General features: G+C 42.3%; 1 long non-coding RNA gene across 2 annotated transcripts in view; it reads left to right on the top strand.

Moving 5' to 3' along the window:
* Positions 1–19,755, top strand: part of LOC144039603 (uncharacterized) — a 50,941-nt gene that overhangs the window by 2,130 nt on the left and 29,056 nt on the right. For both annotated transcript variants that reach the window (XR_013289493.1, XR_013289494.1), the window contains exon 3: positions 4,127–4,247. This is a non-coding gene — a long non-coding RNA (uncharacterized LOC144039603). The remainder of the gene's footprint in view (positions 1–4,126; positions 4,248–19,755) is intronic.

Here is a 19,755-nt window from a genome sequence, read left to right as displayed (position 1 = left end):
GCTAACGGTGTGGTATCATAAGGGGTTTCAAACTAGCGGGGCGCAGCTACAGGACAGTCTTGCTGACCGTTTGGACCGCGGCCTACAGATGAGATCATACCAAGGCCAGAGGAAATGTACATTTCACAGGAGAACAAAAAAACAAACAAACAAATAAAACCAAGATTCAGACACCACAACACTGTATTACTGTTACTGTCTCTGCTTTCCCGCTGCAGCCTGTTTTCTTGCCCGACTCTTTTTCTTATCTTCCATGTTGCCCGGATTTCTCTGCGGTATTTAGTCCTTTTCACACTGCACTTTGTTTCCTTGGTGGTCACCGTGGGGCAGGCTTGCCCATATTTGGATTTGCACACTAACAGGAAGTAGCATGAATGCTTATCCCGCTGGTTAGCCTATTGCTATTAACTCTTTGACTGCCAAAAATGTTAAATAACGTTTAGTAAAATCCTATGGAGGGGTGCCAAAGACGTTAAAATACGTTTTTTTCCAAAACAGAGGTGAAACTAACCATTTTCTATTGTTGATTACTGAAAAACGGAATTAGGTAGAAACAAACTTTTTTTTCTGATGAAAGATGAGAGTCCAATCTTCATCTATCATTTGGTAGTATGTGTGTTTCCATAGTCCAAACACATCATTTTCTGTGGACCTTGAAAGATCAGTCAAAATGCTTAAATCGGCTGGCACCCACGGCATCCCTTTTCTGAAAACGTCTGGCAGTCAAAGAGTTAACGCTCAGAAATCACTTGGCTTGCTAACACCTCTCTCACTGGATGCACCTCATGACATCACAGTGATGCCGTTCCCGAGTTGAACATTTTCATCTTGAGGCACAGCAAGGCGACGACCATTTTGCCCACCTTGTGCCGCGACGCTACACGGCGTTTCATCGTCGCACCCCCGCAGCATAAACAATGAATGAGTTTGTCGGCAGCGTCCTGTGCTCTATTAAGTGCAGTGTGAAAAGGCCTTTATACACACTCACAGTCTCTGCTCAAATTTGCCTCCTCTGCTTACCCTGTTGCTGTGTTTTAGCTCTGGATGCTATGCTATGCTATTCTACTCTAGAGTTTCTGCTTTACTGCAGCGGCCAATTTTCTTGCTGCCCTTAGTCTCCTCTCGGATAAAATTTGTTTCTAAGTGAATACACTTATCTTCTACGACTATTACTCAGAGTACAGTATTAAACCGATCACCCCGTTATAGTCCCCAGTCTCCAGGTGTCTGCAGCACCCAAAACAAACATGCTGAGTGTGTCATGCTGGGAAATGAGATCATTGCAGTGGGCTTGTGTGAGAGGAAATGTAAATTGTACGGAGGGAACAAAAAACAAACAAATAAACGCCTGAGCTTTGGAAAACATGGAAAACAACCAGTCAGACTTGGTCCATGTCCCTAAAACACCTGCAGTGAGTCGCAGTAAAGGGTGAATATTGATGATATAGTGAACTTTTTGAGGCACAATAAATTAAACGGAAGGCGGGAAACGACATCTGTGGGTGCCTTTTTTTTTTTTTTTTTTTTTTTTTGCAGACTTTCCGTATTTACGGAAAGGGAAAACCTCCCGGTGACCTGGGAACACGCTTACCCAATTAGCAGCCTCGCCTATGGATCAAATAGAAGTGAAAACATTCGCTGGCGTGATGGAGACGCATCACAATGACCCATTCATGCCGCCGAGGCTCGTGCTTTGGGGAAGATTTGAGGGGGGGGGTGGGAAGTTGGTGGTGGGGGTTCTTCCAGAGACTTAGTGGGGCGTTGGGGATAGACGTGAGGGAGTCATGAATGCAACAAGGAACTACCTCACCGCTCGCTTTGATGGCTTGACGGGGGCCTAATTCATGACTCAATATGGGTGCGGAGGTAAACACGGTTCAAAAGTGTTGTTTTCATAATGTTACCAACCCGCCCCCAACCCCTTGGACGCTCTCACCTTTGCAGCCTGGTGAGACCGCCGGGCCTGTTCCTGTGGGAATGGCGCAGAAAGAGGGACGGGGGCAGTCGGGAGGCCTGAGAAGTAGCACGGAAAGAGAAGCTCTTGACAGCAACCGACTCTGGGGACTGGAACGGGGCGCTGCCCTTTGACCCCGCCGAGTGTTAAAGCGCAGATTCATTGCTCTCCTGAAAATACATTTCCAGTCTCGGCTTCTTAATTTATTTTTTTCGGAAGCCTTCGACCTCTTTGGAGGTCATGAAATCCCCTGCCGCACAACATAACATGCACTCAAGCTTGTTTGGTTTACAAGTAAGTTGATAAAGTTCTTTTAAAACGAACTAATTGATTGATCATGATAACTTCAAATGTTTTTTGTTTGCGCTGCAACCAGAAGCTCAGAATAAAGGTTCCTTTATTTCCAGGTTAATTGTTTACTTATATGAGTGTTGAGCCATAGGGGCTTCTATTAATGGAAACATCTAGAGCAGTGGTGTCCAAACTCGGTCCTCGGGGGCCGGTAGTCCTGCAGGTTTTGGAGGTTTCCCTGCTCCAACGCACCTGTTTCAATCAACAGGATTGTTATCAGGCTTAGTAGAGCTTGCTGATGAGCTTCAGCTGTGTTGGAGGAGAGAAATATCCAAAACCTGCGGGACTACCGGCCCCCGAGGACCGAGTTTGGACACCACTGATCTAGAGGTTTCCGTTAAGCCTTATAAAAATGTTCGCTCCATGTTATAGAAAATCCAAAGTTTTGAAAACGTTTCTGAAAGCAAAGAAGCCTTTGTTAAGTTCGCAAAAAATATGACCTGCTATCTGATATCCTTTTTGTTGCATCAGTACTGATCTATTAGCGCCTAAATCCAACCGCCCCAAGCCAAGAAGAGTAAAGTAGAGGTGTACCAATCAATCGACTGGCCGATTTATTGGCTTTGATTTCCTTAATTTTGGGGGATCGGTGATCGGCCGATCCCTTAAAAATAAACCGATCTTTTCCACCAATCTCATCTCCCTCCTCAGAGGCCTGAAAAAGTCAACCGCTGTCCTCTTTTGCTGAGATGACTAATAGGCTTTTCATTTTTATTCGAGAGAACTTCATGTGCAGTTAAAACAAACTGTATTATTTTACAGCTATTGTTCAATGTTTCCTTTTTAAATAAGATCTTTTTTTAAAAGGTCGGTGATCGGCTGTAAAATTGTGATTGGTACACCCTTAGAGTAAAGCCAAAATGGAAGTAATAAAATAAATGAATAGTCATGCTACCTTACCCCTTGGCTACACTTTAGCTCTGGATGTTTCACTGTTATGCTCCACAGTCTCCACTTTGCTGTAGTTCTTTTTTATTGTTGTGCTGCCCTCAGTTTCCTCTTGGATAAATAGCTGAGAAGTAAATACAGGTGACCATATTTTTGATGCATTCAATGTGGGAGTCTTTTTGTAGTTTCATGCGGTGCGTTCTCTCTCAGCCCTTAATCTCCTCTTGGATAAAATTAGACGAAAAGTAACAGTATATATATAAGATCGATGTGGTGCTGCACAGTGGAAAGTTGCACATGCGGGGTGGCCTTCTGCTTCTGTCAAGGGAGGAACAAATGCTAGCAAGATGGGGGGGTGCGAGGATGATGGGAATTACATCACTGTACGCCACGGCCGCCAGCCCTGATATCCGTATTTTCTGCACAGCGTACTCCGCATGGAAACATCTGATGGAAATAAAAGTTTCATGGTACCTGCTCAGGCTGTCGTAAATAGTGCTTGTCAGCGGCGTATAAGGTTGTTCATGAGACGGGGTTTATGGCAAGGGACGTAATATGGTGCCTCTTTGGGAAATGTGGCTACCGTAAACCGCCAGTATCGCTTTACCTGTCCCTGGCACAGCTCCTTTTCATTCTTCACTTCTGACGAAAAGTAAGAGATGGCGGTCGTCCACCTCAGGCGTGTTCTTGGCCGACTGCAAGACGCAAATTGTGCGTAATAACCTTCAAATTCTCTCTCTTTCGTCGTCACTGTCAGCCGGCATGAGGGGAAAGTTTGATGCCGTTTTTTTGGTCCCTGTGTGAATGTCAGGTGTGCTGAATGAAGCCATATGCGCCCCTGTGACTTTTATTAGCTTTGTCAAAGCCCTCAGAGACTAGAGAAGGAAACACTGCGCCTATAATGGCTTTAAAATACCACCTTTTCCTCTGCAGGGCCTGGATTTCAGAGGCAATGGTGTGGAAGCGATTTGATGCCGTGCCGCCGCATGCTGTGCTGCGGACGAAGACCCCTACCCCCCCAAACACCTCGGAGATGCCGTGACCGATTTTGCAGGTAGAGTGTAAGAGGAAGTGGGGGCCTCACGCTGCTTCCCGCCGCACGTCCACTTTTCCGACCGGCCATGAATGGGTGCCATTTTGAGTCATGTAAATGCGGCTAGCCTCTGCCTGTATCAGCTGATGCTGGTTAGTGTTGTCTTTGGCCCGACCTTAAAGGCCCAGGGGTGGAGGGGGGCCGGAGAAAGACGTACTGAGGGTTAGAAAAGGTTGCATAAACTCGAGCCGGGATAACTTTACCGACACTTTCCGTGGCCGGCTTTCTGTGAATGGAGCCATTGTGGGGGCGGAAAGCAAACCCTGACAGGATCCAGTTCATTAGCACCTAGCTGTTTGAAGTGTGTGTGTGTGTGTGTGTGTGTGTGTGTGTGTATATATATATATATATATATATATATATATATATATATATATATATATTGGGTGTTAGAAAAAATCGATTCGACAATAATTCGAATCGATTCAATATGCGGCCGAATCGATTTTTAAACATAAATTTTTTTATGGGAAGATTCAACAAAACGTCTTAATTAGGGTTAGGATTTCCACATTAAGCATGGAAGAATGTTATATTAATGGAACATTAAGCCTTAATATTTTATTTTTATTTATAGATTCGTATCGGGATTAATCTGTATCGAATCGAATCGAATCGTGACCTATGAATCGCGATACGAATCAAATCGCCAGGTACTAGGCAATTCACACCCCTAATATATATATATATATATATGCATGCTGTCAAAGTTAAAGCTTTAACTTTTGACAGCACTAAATATTCTTTCATAATGTTGACTGGCTGTCATATTTATGGGATCTAATCTAGTCGTATAGCCAATCACAAGCTGAGATGTAAGGGGTCCATGTGTAACGCTTCATATGATTGTCTGCTTTTTCATTCCATGTCTATTATTTTAATCGTTTTAATGCATTTAAAACAAAAGTAATGAGCTTGTTTTGAATATGTATCAGATAAAAAGTACAGATACTCATGTTAAAATGTAACGGGTAAAAGCAAAAAGAAGTCTAGAAAATAAATACTTAGGAAAGTACTGAAAGAAAATACTCAAATACAGTAACAAAAAAAAATCAAATTAAAATTAATATTCAAACAACAAATGTTAAAAAAAACATAACCTCCTTGGCAAAGCCTTTATAGATGTAACTCAACTTATCTACAGTAGATGGTCTTTTATGAGTCCGAAGAAGTTACACCTGAAGCTATAGTTTCTTTCTGTGTGTTTGTCTTTTGGTAGCTCCATGTATCTGTTCATTGGCTGGTCTGTCCAGCCAGCCCCTGTGTCAAACCAACCATTAAGAAAATATAATCTCCTCTGCAAAATGTGTGGATGGAGCTCAATTTCCCATAGCTGTTCTAACTAGTTGAAACCGCAGTTTATTTCTGTCTGTTTGTCCATCTGTCGCTGGTTCCGACCGTCCATCCGTCTGTCAAACCGCCTACAAGCGTCAATGAAAACATAACATCTGCGTGGATGTGCTGTAGCTGGTCTTTGTAGCTCAAATTCCCTTAGCAGTCCTTCAGACCGCAAACTACTTTATGAACTTGTCAATTGCTTTAACACACAATTACTCAACAGTCAATTCTACTCAATTGCTGAATGTTAACCCTATAAAGCCTGAACAATGAAATATATGAGAAAAAATTCTGGTTCAAAGTAAATAGAGTATTTATTGGTCCTTTTGAACAATTTAAAAAATATATATATTTTTGGGAAATCAACTGCAGCATATGACTTTTGATTTGTGTCATATTTGATACATCCGGTCATAATGCTTTAAATCCATACATTTATAAATGTCAAAAATATAATAATAAAAAGACATATCAAACATATTAGTATTTCCAAGAACATTTCCCACTTTTTATAAGTATAGGTGTCTCTCCTTTCTCATTTTGGCCGATCTTGCAAGGTCACTGGAAAACCCATCAGCTGGGTGATACTGCCCTCTAATGGATTATCTGTGCAATGCATGTGTCAAATCATATACATCAGGGTTTTAATGGGGGGGAAAAAAAAATTAGACTCATGAAATAGAGGGCTCAAAATGTATTTTATTTGATATAAATGCGTATCTATAATATGGTTAACAGGAAATTTAGAATGGCACCAAAGGCCTTGAAAATACACCGGTCTTTTCTCTCTTTTTGATCTATTTAGGAGGCTTCCCTAGCGTAAGTTGACCTAAGCCTCTTGTCCACTTTTATGGCACGTGTGAGTCTCCCTATTTGTACATGCTTTAGAGCAAATTAGCAAGCCAGCTGCTCATGACTGTGTCATTCCATGTTGGCTTTTCATGATAAAAATATGCCTTGGCAAACCTCCGACTTGTGTCCAGAAAAAGACGTCGCCGTCTTCCCAGGAGTGACACCTCTTCGTATTTACAATCCTTGTTCCTGGCAAGAGAAGGTAAAGAAAGTCGAGGGCAGTGCGAGTAAATAACGGGATGGGGAGGTGGGGAGACACAGACGGACCACCGCTGCAGATGTTTTCCACATGTAGGAGGAAAACAAGCTTGCAGCAAGATGAGTGCGAGGAGAGGGAAGCGAGAGGGCTGCACCTGTTGTGGGCCGATCGCTGGCCAGGGGTGAGCTCACTCACTCCCTTGAATGCGTAAGGCTGCTTTTGCTATTAAGCGGCTGAAGAACAGGCAAGGTTCACTTTGAGCACATTTTGCATTCACATATCCCAGCTTTGCATTCGCATAGCTCGGGATTTAAAATCTCAGAGCCGCATTCTTTTATCGCCGCCGGGTGTCAAACGGGGTCAACACTTGAAAAAGGTGCAAAACAGAAGTTTGATTGTGTAATCCGTAAAGTAGTTTATGATAAGAAGTGTTTCTTTTACACAGCTTTTACTGCTTGGGCTATCAAAAGGAAAACATAATTATACAAGCCAGACACATGTAAAAAAAGGAGAAATTTACTAGTTTACATTAGAATGGCAGATTGGACGCTGGCCTCCATCAAGGCCAAACAATCCTAGTTTGGATCAGCACTTGTTAAATACCGTACTCCACTCCAGTGTGGCCTGTTTTCTTCTTGAATCGTGTCTCCTCCTTGATAAAAAATTGTCAAAGTAAATACAAGAGAACTTTGTTTGGATACATTCAGTGCTACGGTGTTTCGGCAGGCGAGTATGCAGGTTAGGGGATAGGCCGATTATCGATTATATATTCAGCATTTTGACGAATGTCGACATTGGCCTTAAAAATGTTTTATCTAAAAGATGTAACTGTGTTAACTTCAGGGAATTTTTTATTAAAAAATTGAGTCAACTTTATGAGAAACATTGTCGACCTTGGAAACTCTCTTCACCTTCTGGTTTTGGTTTGAAATTAAGATGACTACATTAAAAAAAAAATTGAAACGTTTTTTAATAAACATATGCTTAAACAAATTAAAAAAAAAATTAAAAAAGTAAAATGATTTTTTTAAATTTGATGCTAATATTTTCCATTTTAGTGAAAGTGAATAGTGGCTCCAAATATTGATTAATGGCCTCCTTGGCTATTAACTCATTCACTCCTGGCCATTTTCACTGAAACCAACCCCCTTCGCTCCCGGCTGTTTTACTGGATTTTGACTGATTTTGCAAGGCCCACAGAATATTGTCTTCTATTGCTATAAAAACATGGAACCTACACTCTTAAAAACACAACTATGGGTCAAAAATGGACCGATCCTCTACTTGGGTCAATTTGACCCAACTTTGTGTCAAATATATATATATTTTTTTATGTAAAACAATTCATAAATATTGGTCAGGATTTTTACTTGGGTCAAAAAAATTGGGTAATTTTGTATAAAACAACCTAGAAAGTTGACCCATAAAGTGTATCGGTCCGTTTTTGATCTAAAATTGGGTTACTTTTGACCCAACTGTTTTTAGAGTGTACCAAAAGAAAAAATAGAGTCTCTTCTTTCATCAGGAAAAAAGCACATTTGTATCTGTTTCCGTTTGCAGCAATTAGCATTAGATTATAGCAAAATGTCATCATTATTCACAAATCTGTTTAAAACACTGGGGAAAACAGCCTTTTTTGCAACATGGCCCTGGTTGATCGCTTATACTCTGCTGCCACCTGCTGGCCGTTTTTGTAATAATTAGCACTGCTTCAAGCGTTCTCTTCAGTTCAGAGGCTGCATCAAAGCTTTCTGTATGTTCTAGCATTAAAAAAAAAGAAGTATAAATACGTCTTTAGGAGCATGGTAATATTTAAAATAGAACATATTCATACATTTTTGGGAGCAAATGAGTTAATAATCGGTACTGGTATCGGCCCTGAAAAACCCATATTGGTCAGAATCTCCACTTTGTTGCATCAACCCATGTTCTTTCAGCCATTATTTTCTTCTTGGCTGAAATTTGTCTAAAAGTAGATGCATGACTCCCTTGTTTGTTTCATTGAGTGTCCTGGGACCTGTTTTCTTGCTGCCCTCAGTCTCCTGTTGGATTAAATTAGCCGGAAAGTAAATACATGACACTGTGGGTCCTCCGCCAAGGTCAAACAATACAAATTTAGATGTGTGAGGTGGAAAATAAAACCCAGAGTCTGCAAATTTGCGTATAACATTTCAGGGGTTTCCTCTGTCCATCCATTCTCCTGTTCATCGCGTCAATCAACCACCAATACGAAAACTTCCTTGACATATGTAAAAAAAAAAAAAAAAAAAAAACTTTCTTAAGGTGAAGTGAAACCCAACATGAGGGCCATCAGTGTTTTGGTGTTGTGGAGAGCGGGTGGGGGTCCTTAAAAATATTTAAGTCAACATTGCACACCGACCCGATTTCCATCGATCACTCAAGACTCTCTTTATTTCTCGCTACACTTCGGAAAAGTGGTAAGTAAATATCATTTCTGACAAGGTGACAGGAACAAGGCCCGGTCCAGCCTCGGAATGGAGTTCTTGGGCTAATCATGCATGATTGCAGCCCTCGTGTGCCAAAACACACTCGGCGTGAGAGAGGCTGTTTTCAACTGCTTGTTGCCGCAACACCGCTGGACGACAGCTCACTCTTCTCTCCCGAGGGCTCACACTCATAAACCCATCTTGACCGGACCCGTTTGGTAGCAGGTACCAAGGGCCTGTCCGCGCACTGTCCTGTGGGACCAGGGAAAGGTTGGCAGCAGTTTGCAACGCAGCGAGCAGCGGACACAACGGCATCTCTTGTTGTTGCAAACTGTTTGTGGCACTGCTCTTGTGTGGAAAGTAAAGGCCAGCCAATGTCCAGTGCCAGACAGCTCTTACTCCAGCTCACCTGTGCCGTGACTGTGGAAGCAAGTGACCCAGATCTGGATGGAAACCATTGCAAATATTTCCCCACGCAGTCTGTGGTAGAAGCATTTGCTGGGCCTCTCTGCGGGGAACTGCACAAACTGTAAATGATTCTGACTCTCTCGTTTGTGTCATCTGTTCCGAAGAATTGGTAAACAAGAGCCATCCACGCTGTGATGCAAGGTGCTGATTTAAGTGGAAGAAAACGTCAGTCGAGTGCTTGAAAAAGATTGTATAACTTTACTTGAAGAATTATTTCTTGTATAACAAGAAAATAAACTGTAATTAGAAGCAGAGGAGTTGGATAAGAAGGGAATCTGTATCTAATTTCCTTGTCTGCGCAGTGCTCCTGGCTAGGACCAACCTCTTTTGCCCAAACTACTGCTCAGTTTAGAAGCACAGGCCATGCTGCAAATATTTGGCTTGGCTGTGGATGTTGAATTATATTGGCACAGAGAGCAAAGATATAAAAAAACAGCAACTAGGGAACAATTATGAAAAAAAAGTGAAAAGCAGTCAAACGAAAGTGCTACTAGTGGTGCATGTGTTTTTCTTTTCCTGTCCTTTTCTGTCCTATAAACTTTTGTACTGAATAGTGACATCCAAACATCTCGAAAGAGAAGAAAACAGACTACTATGAACTTAACAAACAAGTGACACAGAGACGCTGGAAAATCTAGTGTATAATTCCTTTGGCTGACGACAAAGACGGAACAATGACGACAACGTATAAAACAAATGATAGACTACAATCCTTTATATTTAACTCAGTATTTGCCAGTGTTGTAGGACTAGAGGATTGGTTTTAAGACTACTTCCAAGGTTTGTAGATTGTAAGGGTCTGCTTTTGAATGAGCCACATCAAAGTCTTGGACTCACTAAAGTATTGGTCTTGACATAGTCTCAAGGCCTCAAAGTCCTGGTCTTGACCTGGTCTCTGTGTATGCGATCTTGATTTAAATATTAGTATGTGGGTTGAAAAGGTTTAGTGGAAATATGAAGCTAGATTGGACGAAATCACAGAACCACTGCGGATTAAAATTGGATCTCACCAGACCAGGGGTCGGCAACCATTACTGTCAAAAGAGACATTTTAGGCCAAATTAATAACCAAAAATCTGTCTGGAGCCACAAAACATTTGAAGATTATGATGAAAGAAACAGTGTGCTAGTGTTAGTCTAATGGACTGAGGGCTCCAGACCGTGCTTATTTGAGCTACACCATAACAGACAAATATGCAGCATCAAATACTTTCGCGAGTTAAATTTTCTTCTATCTTTAATCGTTTTGGGGATGTTTTTGTGTGTATTTTTTTTCGACCTTTCTGCCTTTTTTCTTCCTTTTTTGAACATTTTATGGCTATTTTTTTCTGCCTTTTTTTTTGCTATCAATTTTCTGATATTTTTTGGGGCAATTTTGTGGACATTTCATGGTAATTTTCAGGATTCCTTCTTGGTTTTGGACAGTTTATAGTTACTTTTTGAGCATTCTCTTTCCTGACTCGTTAAATCAGTTTTTTTTTGTGTGTGTGGCAATGTTGTGGACATTTTATGGTAATTTTCCACTTTTTCTCTTCCTTTTGGGACATTTTTAGGTCATTTTTAAAAGTTCTTCATCTACCTTTTGTCTCTCTTTTTCTGACAACTTCAAAATTTGGACTCTGACAGTTATTCATTTAAAAAAATCTTAATCATTAATTCATTTAAATAATATTTTATCAAAAAATTAAACTGAAATATGTAAAAAAAAAAAAAAAACCTTCTTAGTGTTTTTTAGAGATCCACAGGGAGCCATAGGAGAGGGACTAAAGAGCCACATGTGGCTCCAGAGCCGCAGGTTGCAGACCCATGCGCTATACTTTATAGATTTATGCTCCTCTATTGTACTCACCTTTACACCAAAAACAAAAACGGCCTCATCAACAGGCCATTGACTGTGTCCTCTCTCATTCGCCATTGAAGCCCCACCTGCAAGCCACGGCAAACACAAACACATCATTCCTCTCATGGACACAGGCACCAAGGCAGCTAGCCAGCTACCTAGCTAACCATCATGCAAACCTTTTTAGCCAGCTTTGTTTGTTCACAGCTGAGGCTCAAAAGAAAGGCAGCACCGGTGCACTAACGGGCCAGCTTTGACAATTTTCACACAAAGGCAGCACTGTTGGCTAACAGTGAGCGGCCTGTTTCTGGGAGGTTTGCACTGTTCCTGGGGCCCATTTCATGGAACAGTTAGCAAGGCCAAAGGCAACCCGTGGACTGGAGTGATATAGTTAAGGCCTTCGAGGCAAAACCTGGGTCTGGGTTTACAGCTCTCCCCTAATACCCCCACCACCCCTCACCCCTCGGTTCAGATGCTTTCACAAAGCCAAGTGGGAACTCTGGGTGCTGCAGGTGTCCTCTCATAGAGGACCACATCACATGGACTGGCTGATGAAGTGAGCTGGCATGTTTTCCCTCACCGCAGGTGTTGGAAAATCTGGACAGAAATGAATTGGCCTAGCAGGATTTGGAGTATTAGTAAACATCATTTTCATATTGTGAGTTTGTAAATAAACCGCTGCAAATACTGTTGAGATTTTATGATTATCTTGGACGTGGTGTTTGAGGGTGTGTTCACACCTTGGTTCTCTGGTTTGGATCAAACCCCACAAAATACATGGCATGTTTTTCATCGCACATTGGGTCCTGGTTCAGTCTTGAAGCAAAACTATATCTTGTTAGATATCGTTTTAGAATTATAACACTGGATGAAATGCAATTTAGGATTGGATTTGTGGTTACCTGTCCATGGTGGTATTTTTAAAATATGATTACAAGGAAGCAAAGATGAAGTTTCTATATCGTATCCTACAATTGTAGTTGCTTTAACTGTTCCATATTACTCAATTCTTTTCCATGCCATTTTAACACATATCCTTGTCTTTTGTTTGACTTGATCTGAACCCAGCATGGTTTGTTTGAGAACAAAAATCTTCAGTTAGTTAGAATCGCAGACTTGATAAATCGCACTAGTTTGTTTCAACCGAATCAAACCTGTTGTTAATCAGCCAACCATTTCAAATGGCATCCATATGCAGCGTATCTTAAAAGGTCATAGAAATTCTAAATCCAGCTGGTTTTCAGCAGATCGATTACCACCAGAATTACAATGTATGTAATCCGTGCATCACTTCAAATTGGGTTTAAAACAAATTATTCATTCATAGATTCTGGATTGTGTTAGATTTGAGGCTTCACCACCTGGCAGTTTTTTTTTTTTGTGTAACAGTAGTTAAGCGTTCATTTGATATTGCCTCACTGGGTTGGAGGAACAGGAAGAAAGCGTGAAAGAAAAAGACGGCATAGATTAATATCTAGCCTTCTCTCCTTCCCTGACCACAGGGTGGGCTTAAAGAGACCACTTCCTCCTTGATGTCAACCCTTAGCTGTGCCTGTCCTGTAGTTTTCAGTTTGGTTTGGACAGAAGAGGCGGCCTGGCCTACAGGGGCTGGGAGGACAGGACCCAGGCTTTCCCACATCACTCATAGCTCTTTGATAGGTGGTCGCACAGGCGGGTAATGACAGGGGCAGACATTTAGTATTAAAGTCTCCTCTGCTTCTGTCTGACATCAGTCTGTTAAATACGGGGGATGAGAGAGTGGCATGGCCCTTTGGAGAAGAGAGCTAGACCTGTCTTAAGTACACAGACAACTCTGGTTGGGTGCCCTGGCGTATTCCTGTGAATACAAACGATATTGGGGGATTTGGGATCAGTCCGTCATTAAATGGAGTGCTTGAAGAAAGTCGAGCATTGCGATGGTTGTCACTAAATTATTTTGCATCCAATACCAGACAATATGCAGTTGTCCCTATATGTTGTATAATATTTGAGTTCATGACAGATGAACTTGAAAAGCCATCAAAGCAGATTGAGACCAGTAAATGTCAAGTGTCACGAGTTAAAAGACCTCATTGTCTTTGCCGGTTTGCAACTCAACCGAATAACCAAGCAGCTCGGCAACATTAAAGCAGGCCGGTTGCTGCACCTGCATCTACAGATCATCACACCATTGTGGCATTTAAAGAAAAGACTCCAGTCAAACACGTTCCCTGACCTTCTGCAGCTAACATAAACTAATTAGGCTGGCTTTGAAAGGAATGGCCCCACCGTTAGATTAATCAGCCTACGCAGGTCTGGACCGCGCAATCCCGCTTCAGCCAACTCGCCCCGCTAGACCCTCATTATCTCACGTTTTCAAAGGAGCGGCGTGGCAAGGAGCAGAGGGGGCTGTGTGGATGGAGGAACCAGAGGAGTGGCGGTGGTGCAGGAAGGGGCTTCCCCAGTTCAGACCCAGAAAGGAAATGTCAAGCGTGAAGCTCTGTGAGTGGTCAGTGCTGCTCAGTCCAACGGGCAGCACAGAGGGGGTCTTTGTCCGCCATCACTTAGCACCAATTACAGCCCGTCAAAATAGTTTTTCTGCTGCAGGGCGACGTGTTAATGGGCCCGGCGTTGGGTGTGAGGAGCAGCCTTGTCCACACACACCAACTAGGGGTCAAGGGTTAATAGATCCCCTCTGATGTGGCGGATGAGATTTTTGCAACCTTTAGCTGGCAAGGGAATGGCAGGACAAAGCCTGGAGAATGTGATACAATTAGGCGGACAGCTAGCCATCCTGAATGCAGCAGGCCTCGGATAGCTGCGCTAGCTAGGACCAGATGGGCAGCTGGACCGCAGCCAAAGCGGTACCAATGAAGGTCAATCCCCATCCCACATTCATTGAAAGGACCCAGGTGAGGAGCCAAAAAGCATCCTAACTGGAGGGCATCCTTTGGAGTGAGAAACAATTAACACTCCTGGGAAACAAACTTTGGAACTGCTTTGTGAAGGCGAATAAACTCGCCTTGTTCCGAGGAAAAGGTCAGAAAGCATTCAGGTTTCTGTAGGATTTCCCATCCTCAAACTACACAACTGTACTATAGCCTGTCCTCAGTCAACTTGTCTTTTGTCTCGTATGGGAAAATGAACCTGGCGTGGCTGGTGTCTGACCTGCTCGATGTTTCCTGAGTTTAAGTAATCAGTGATTATCTGATGTAAGGATGGAAAAAGTCAGTGTTCGTGAAATTGCATTGTGCTACGTGCGCTTTGGTCTGGATTCGTGAGGACAAAGCCAGGCCGTTTAAAACCATAAGTGTGGGAATGGAACCGTTGCCAAACAACCTGTGCCAGGGGACTCGGGAGATTTTTAGGAAAATACTCCACACCACACGGAGCAAATTCAACCACATGCAAGCCTGTGGGAACTAGTGGGTGACATCAATCCACTTATGAGTAGTCTCAAAATACTTTCTGGATGTACTGGTGTACAAATCTCCACCCAAACTTTGAGGAAGTGGTCATGGTGATTTGGCCCCCCCCAACTTAATCAACTTAATGTCGAAATGAAGGCAGCGATTGAAGTCGGAGGCTCTGGATTGGAATTGTTTAATCTGCATCAAGTTTGAACATCTTATGTAAACACAGGAGTGTGAGCTGATGCCAGGAACGCCACTACTGGAAAACGTAAATGTCCGCGGTCGAGTTTGGCAGAGAATCACAAGAGCAGAGGCGGGAGAGAGAGGCCTGCGCAGAGATCAGCTAACCTCAATTGTTAGTGGAGGGTCAAAGACTACCGCTTCCATCTGCAAATTAGTGTCTTAAAATGGCACGTTTGGATCACGGCTCATTGAAGACCACGCGGGGATCTATTTCATCGTTTTTTTTTTTTTTTTTTTTGTTATATCATTGACAGATGACTCTCAGAAGTACTCTGCTTCTAAACCGGTTACTGCCAGGGTTTGTTGCATGTTTTATAGACTCACAAGCTCTGTAAACAGACATGGCGAGCTCATAATCTTTACACCAAGTTCTGCTTGGGCGAATGATGTGGAAACAAAATTCAACAAACACCATTAAGAGTTCATGTGTTGCTTTTCAACAGCCCGTCTTGTTGGACTCTCATTTCCTTAATGGCTTTGCAGCTGTATTTCACCCTCGCGTTAGGCCACAAATCTTTGGCAGGCGACACTTTATCCCCCACCACCCACCCCCTTTGCCTTGTTTTGCCTTGTTTTGCCTTGTTTTGCCTCTGTGATAAGCAAGAATATGGCATGATTTCTCTGATTTAGAGCTAAAGCTGTACCTCTTGAGTCCAACTCATTAGGGAGCGTATTTTGGTGAAAGGGGGGTTAGTGACCGGGAAGTGAAGGTCATTGGAGGTTAATTCCAATCGCAGTGCTTACTTGAAACAGCGTGACAGCGTGTCTCCTCCGCTCATAGACTGGATGAGTTCCGATGACACGTTCTTTTCTTTCTTGTACTTATGTTTTTATTGTTTGGTGGTCCTGTTGTAGTTTGTCTTGCATATGCTTAATTCAGATGTTTGGACTGATTCACAGGTTTTTATGTGCGCGTGAGATTTATGTCGCACACTTGTATGGCTGGGGGGTTAAGATGTTACCACACTGTTCTTGTCATTGTCTTATTATTTTGATCAGTCCAGAGTGTGTGTCTTTGACTCTTCAAAGTAAAAGAAAAGAGATGGCAGAGATGATAGAGACAAAGGACTGTCGAAGACACAACAGCAACGGAAGTGTGTGAGAGAGAATGCGAGTCAGACAGAAATGTTGGCGTAAAAGGAAGAGAAGAAAATAAAGGAAAACAAAGCCAGGCGAAAAAGGAGTGAGATGTGGGCCATTCATAAGCAGACTCCTCTAAAGGGATCCAGGGCCAGCACACCTGCTACTATTCACTTCAGAGGAAATAGACACTCTGTGGAAGAGAGGCTTTTGGCCTCAGGACAAAACCACTGCAGCGCCAAATTAGAAACAGGAAGGACTGTGGCTAAGGCTCAGATTAAAAATGCACTCTCCACATGGACTCAATATACTGCAGCCCTGATCCCGCTCTGGAAACCCAAAACCCAACAGCACTATTTTATGCTCCAGTCAACAGAACGCACCATGTTTGCACAGCGACAGTACAGAGATTCTTTCCACTGTCAACTCCTGTATGTTGGTAAACTGCAAACCTTACAAATGCCAATTGTAAGGCGGAAAGTCAGAGTTAAAGTATACTTCAGTCCCTCCCAATTCCGGATAAGTAGAATTAGATGGATGGATTGATCCTAGCATTTTTCACAAAACTTTGTGAGAGGTGAGGCCAAGTTATCTTTGGGTGAGGATCTGGATAAATGTTCAGAAATCTTGCTCCACAATTACCCTGGCATTTTTACGGAAGAGGATTAGGGCCAGTGAAGAGAAAAAAAGAGTTTGCAGGATTATCACTTTATTCTCAGAATTCTGAGAATAAAGTCAGAATTCTCACTTTAAAGTCAAAATTCTGAGAAGAAAGTATGAATCCTGCCAACCGTTTCTTCCCTTTTCACTGGCCCTAATCCTCTTCCGTACATCTGTACAAATAAGGCCTTCAAAAAAAAACAACAACCCTCGTACGCTACAGGTAAGAAAATAAATTAAAACGTGAATAAGAGACTTGTGAACGGTATTTTATATCCATAGAATCCAGATAGCCATGCTCACATGGAAAAGTAAAGTAAAGAAAAGCAATTGTCATCTGTCGTCTTGGGCAAGGTAATCAATCAATCAATCACTACCTCTCTTTGGTTTCTTGTCTGCTGACAGTTGCCTAAACGTATTTCCTGGCCATTGACGTTCAAACTCTCAAAAAATATTTGAAAAAAAAAAACATGAAATAGGAAAGCGGAAAAAACTATGTACCGTACTCATGCTTAAACAATATTTCCATTTGGTCATGGGGCCCAAGTAGTGAAGTGCGCACTTCTCAATCTATCATTTCACTGTGGTCACTGATGGTATAAAGGCCCACTGTAATTATTCCTCCATATATTGAGGGCATCTAGAGTTTGTTCCTCCTCCTCACCGGAAAACAGAACGGTCCCCCCCCCCACCCTCAAGGTCACTTTTTCATTATGCAGAGCTCAAGTCAAGATTTGCAGAAAGACTAACTTTGAAGGCACAGTTCTGACGAGGTAACGAAAGGACACGCTGACGTCTTCTTTTACATCTCTTTGAGGTGACGCTCTCCTCAACAAAGCCTTCGCCTTGCCAAAGAGGTCCTCCTCTCTTGAAGCCATAAAGAGCCACATTCATTGTGTGGGCCCTTTGACTGATGTTTGAGCTGGAGCCTGCTGATGGATGTTCACACATTTTGCCATGGCTGGAGGAGAGGAAGAACCTGCCATGACATCACCCACAAGTTGGGGCGCAGGTGCAGGTGCAGGGCGGGGACAGGAAGTGAGTAACGGGAAGCCCGGTGAGGCAGACTTTACCGCGGTGCTGTCAGCCTGTCGGTCAGCAGGTTGAAGGAGTGACAAATACACCTTGCAGCTGAGTTGGCGCCGGGACTTCAAGAGAGAACAGCAGCTCATTAGCATGCGCTAGTGAAACATAGAGAATATTATTGTAGTCTGTGTTAGTCATTAGGGGTGGGAATCACAGAGTACATTATTATCGTACATGTTACCAATTATACTATCACGATTAAGCAATTAGATAATGAGAAAACATAAAGGATTCATTGGCAAGTATAAAACAATACACCAGTTATTAGATTTTTAATCAGAAATACAAACACGTCTTCACTTATAAACATATGTTGTACGTTTGTTTTTAAGATTTATAAGTGGACATGTGGCAATAATTTACGCTTAGGAAAACCTAATACTGTACGTTTTGTTTTTAATGTTGAATTCAGCCACCTATTCTTTTATCTTGAACTCAGTCAGAATCGATTTAGTGACTTTTATTGTCAAATCAAAGGTTCAACGTTTCTAAGGCATTCGATTTATGCAAAGTAACGGCAATCATCTTTTGTCTTGATTTGAATCATGGGTCCTAACAAAAGTAACATTATTTTATCTAATCTTAAACTTGTACATATGAGCCTGATTATTTAGTGTACTGGTAATACATTTTTTTGTGTCAATCATAAACTCAAAACATGTTCTCAGAGGCATTTGTCTAATTAAAACAAAGTAACAGAGATCTGCTCTTATCAGGTCTTTATCATGACAAGTTGTTTGGTATGTAACATACTATGTTTAAACCGAATTTTGAAATGTAACTTTTATTGAACATCATCATGTCATGCATTACATTTGCTGATTATGAGATAAGTAGTTAGGCTAATGAATGAATGAATAACACAAACCAAAGTTAATCGTGAATCTTTTACAGGTTTTGGACTAAATCAAATCTGCTTGATTCCCACTCCATTTAGCAAATCAGATATTTTTGTATTTTTGACTTTGCATTGTCAATGGTTAGCTCAAAATGTTACATTATCCAAGGCAGTCGCTTTATTAAGACAAAGTAACAATGACCGGTTCTTGTCTTGATGCTGTAATGAATCTTGTGTGGCACATAAATACGGTAATAACCTATTTTCACCTGCCATTTAGATACTCAATGTTGATCTAGATAATAGCGCGAATAGCGTTGACCGGCAGCTCGATGTGGATGATCTGATGCCTGTGTCCTTGACGATGGAGGTTGTACAAAGCGTATATTAGGCTAATAAGAAAAGTGTGGTGGAGTAAAATTCTGCCATACCACCCAAGCAAATGAGAGCCTGTCACCCCCTTGGCGCTCTGCATCTGGAAGCGGCCTTCTGGTAATCTGCACTAAGTACAAAAAAGTTCAGCACCAGCTTGTTCTCATAGACCACCAAGTGAGCCCCTCCAACTCCTCAACAGGTCTCCTTTCATAGCTTAGGATCAACGGGTGCTCTGCGAAGCCAGTTCCAGGCCGAGAGCCCCACAAGGTGCTGCATCGACATTGCACTAACTCCTGACAATATTATCATTGGTCTTATGTGATAATCATACCTCAGCAAGGGCTAAATACTTTTCTTCCATGCAAGCTGCCAGAGCTTTGACTGTTGCCCTCAAAGGTTGCAAAAAGGCCGCCATGTGTCACAAGACTGGATGTGAACATCCATGATGGTGAGATTTACTGTGTCAGAGATGGACATTTATTTAACAGGCGTGCTGTGGGATGTCATGTTGCTCACTGCCTTTGATTGATCTCTTCACTTCCTGCTACAAAGATGGAGGCCGCTCCCGTAACCACACATACCCTTTCAAGCTCTGGGTGTAGGAGACGCCCTTCGGCAAGCGTCCTAGTCATCAGTCGCTTTTCGCTTTGC

The sequence above is a fragment of the Vanacampus margaritifer genome, chromosome 19 (genome assembly GCF_051991255.1).
Source record: "Vanacampus margaritifer isolate UIUO_Vmar chromosome 19, RoL_Vmar_1.0, whole genome shotgun sequence".
NCBI classification, from domain to species: Eukaryota; Metazoa; Chordata; class Actinopteri; order Syngnathiformes; family Syngnathidae; genus Vanacampus; species Vanacampus margaritifer.
Note: the sequence above shows the minus strand (reverse complement) of the source record. Positions and strands in the feature narration are given on the sequence as shown.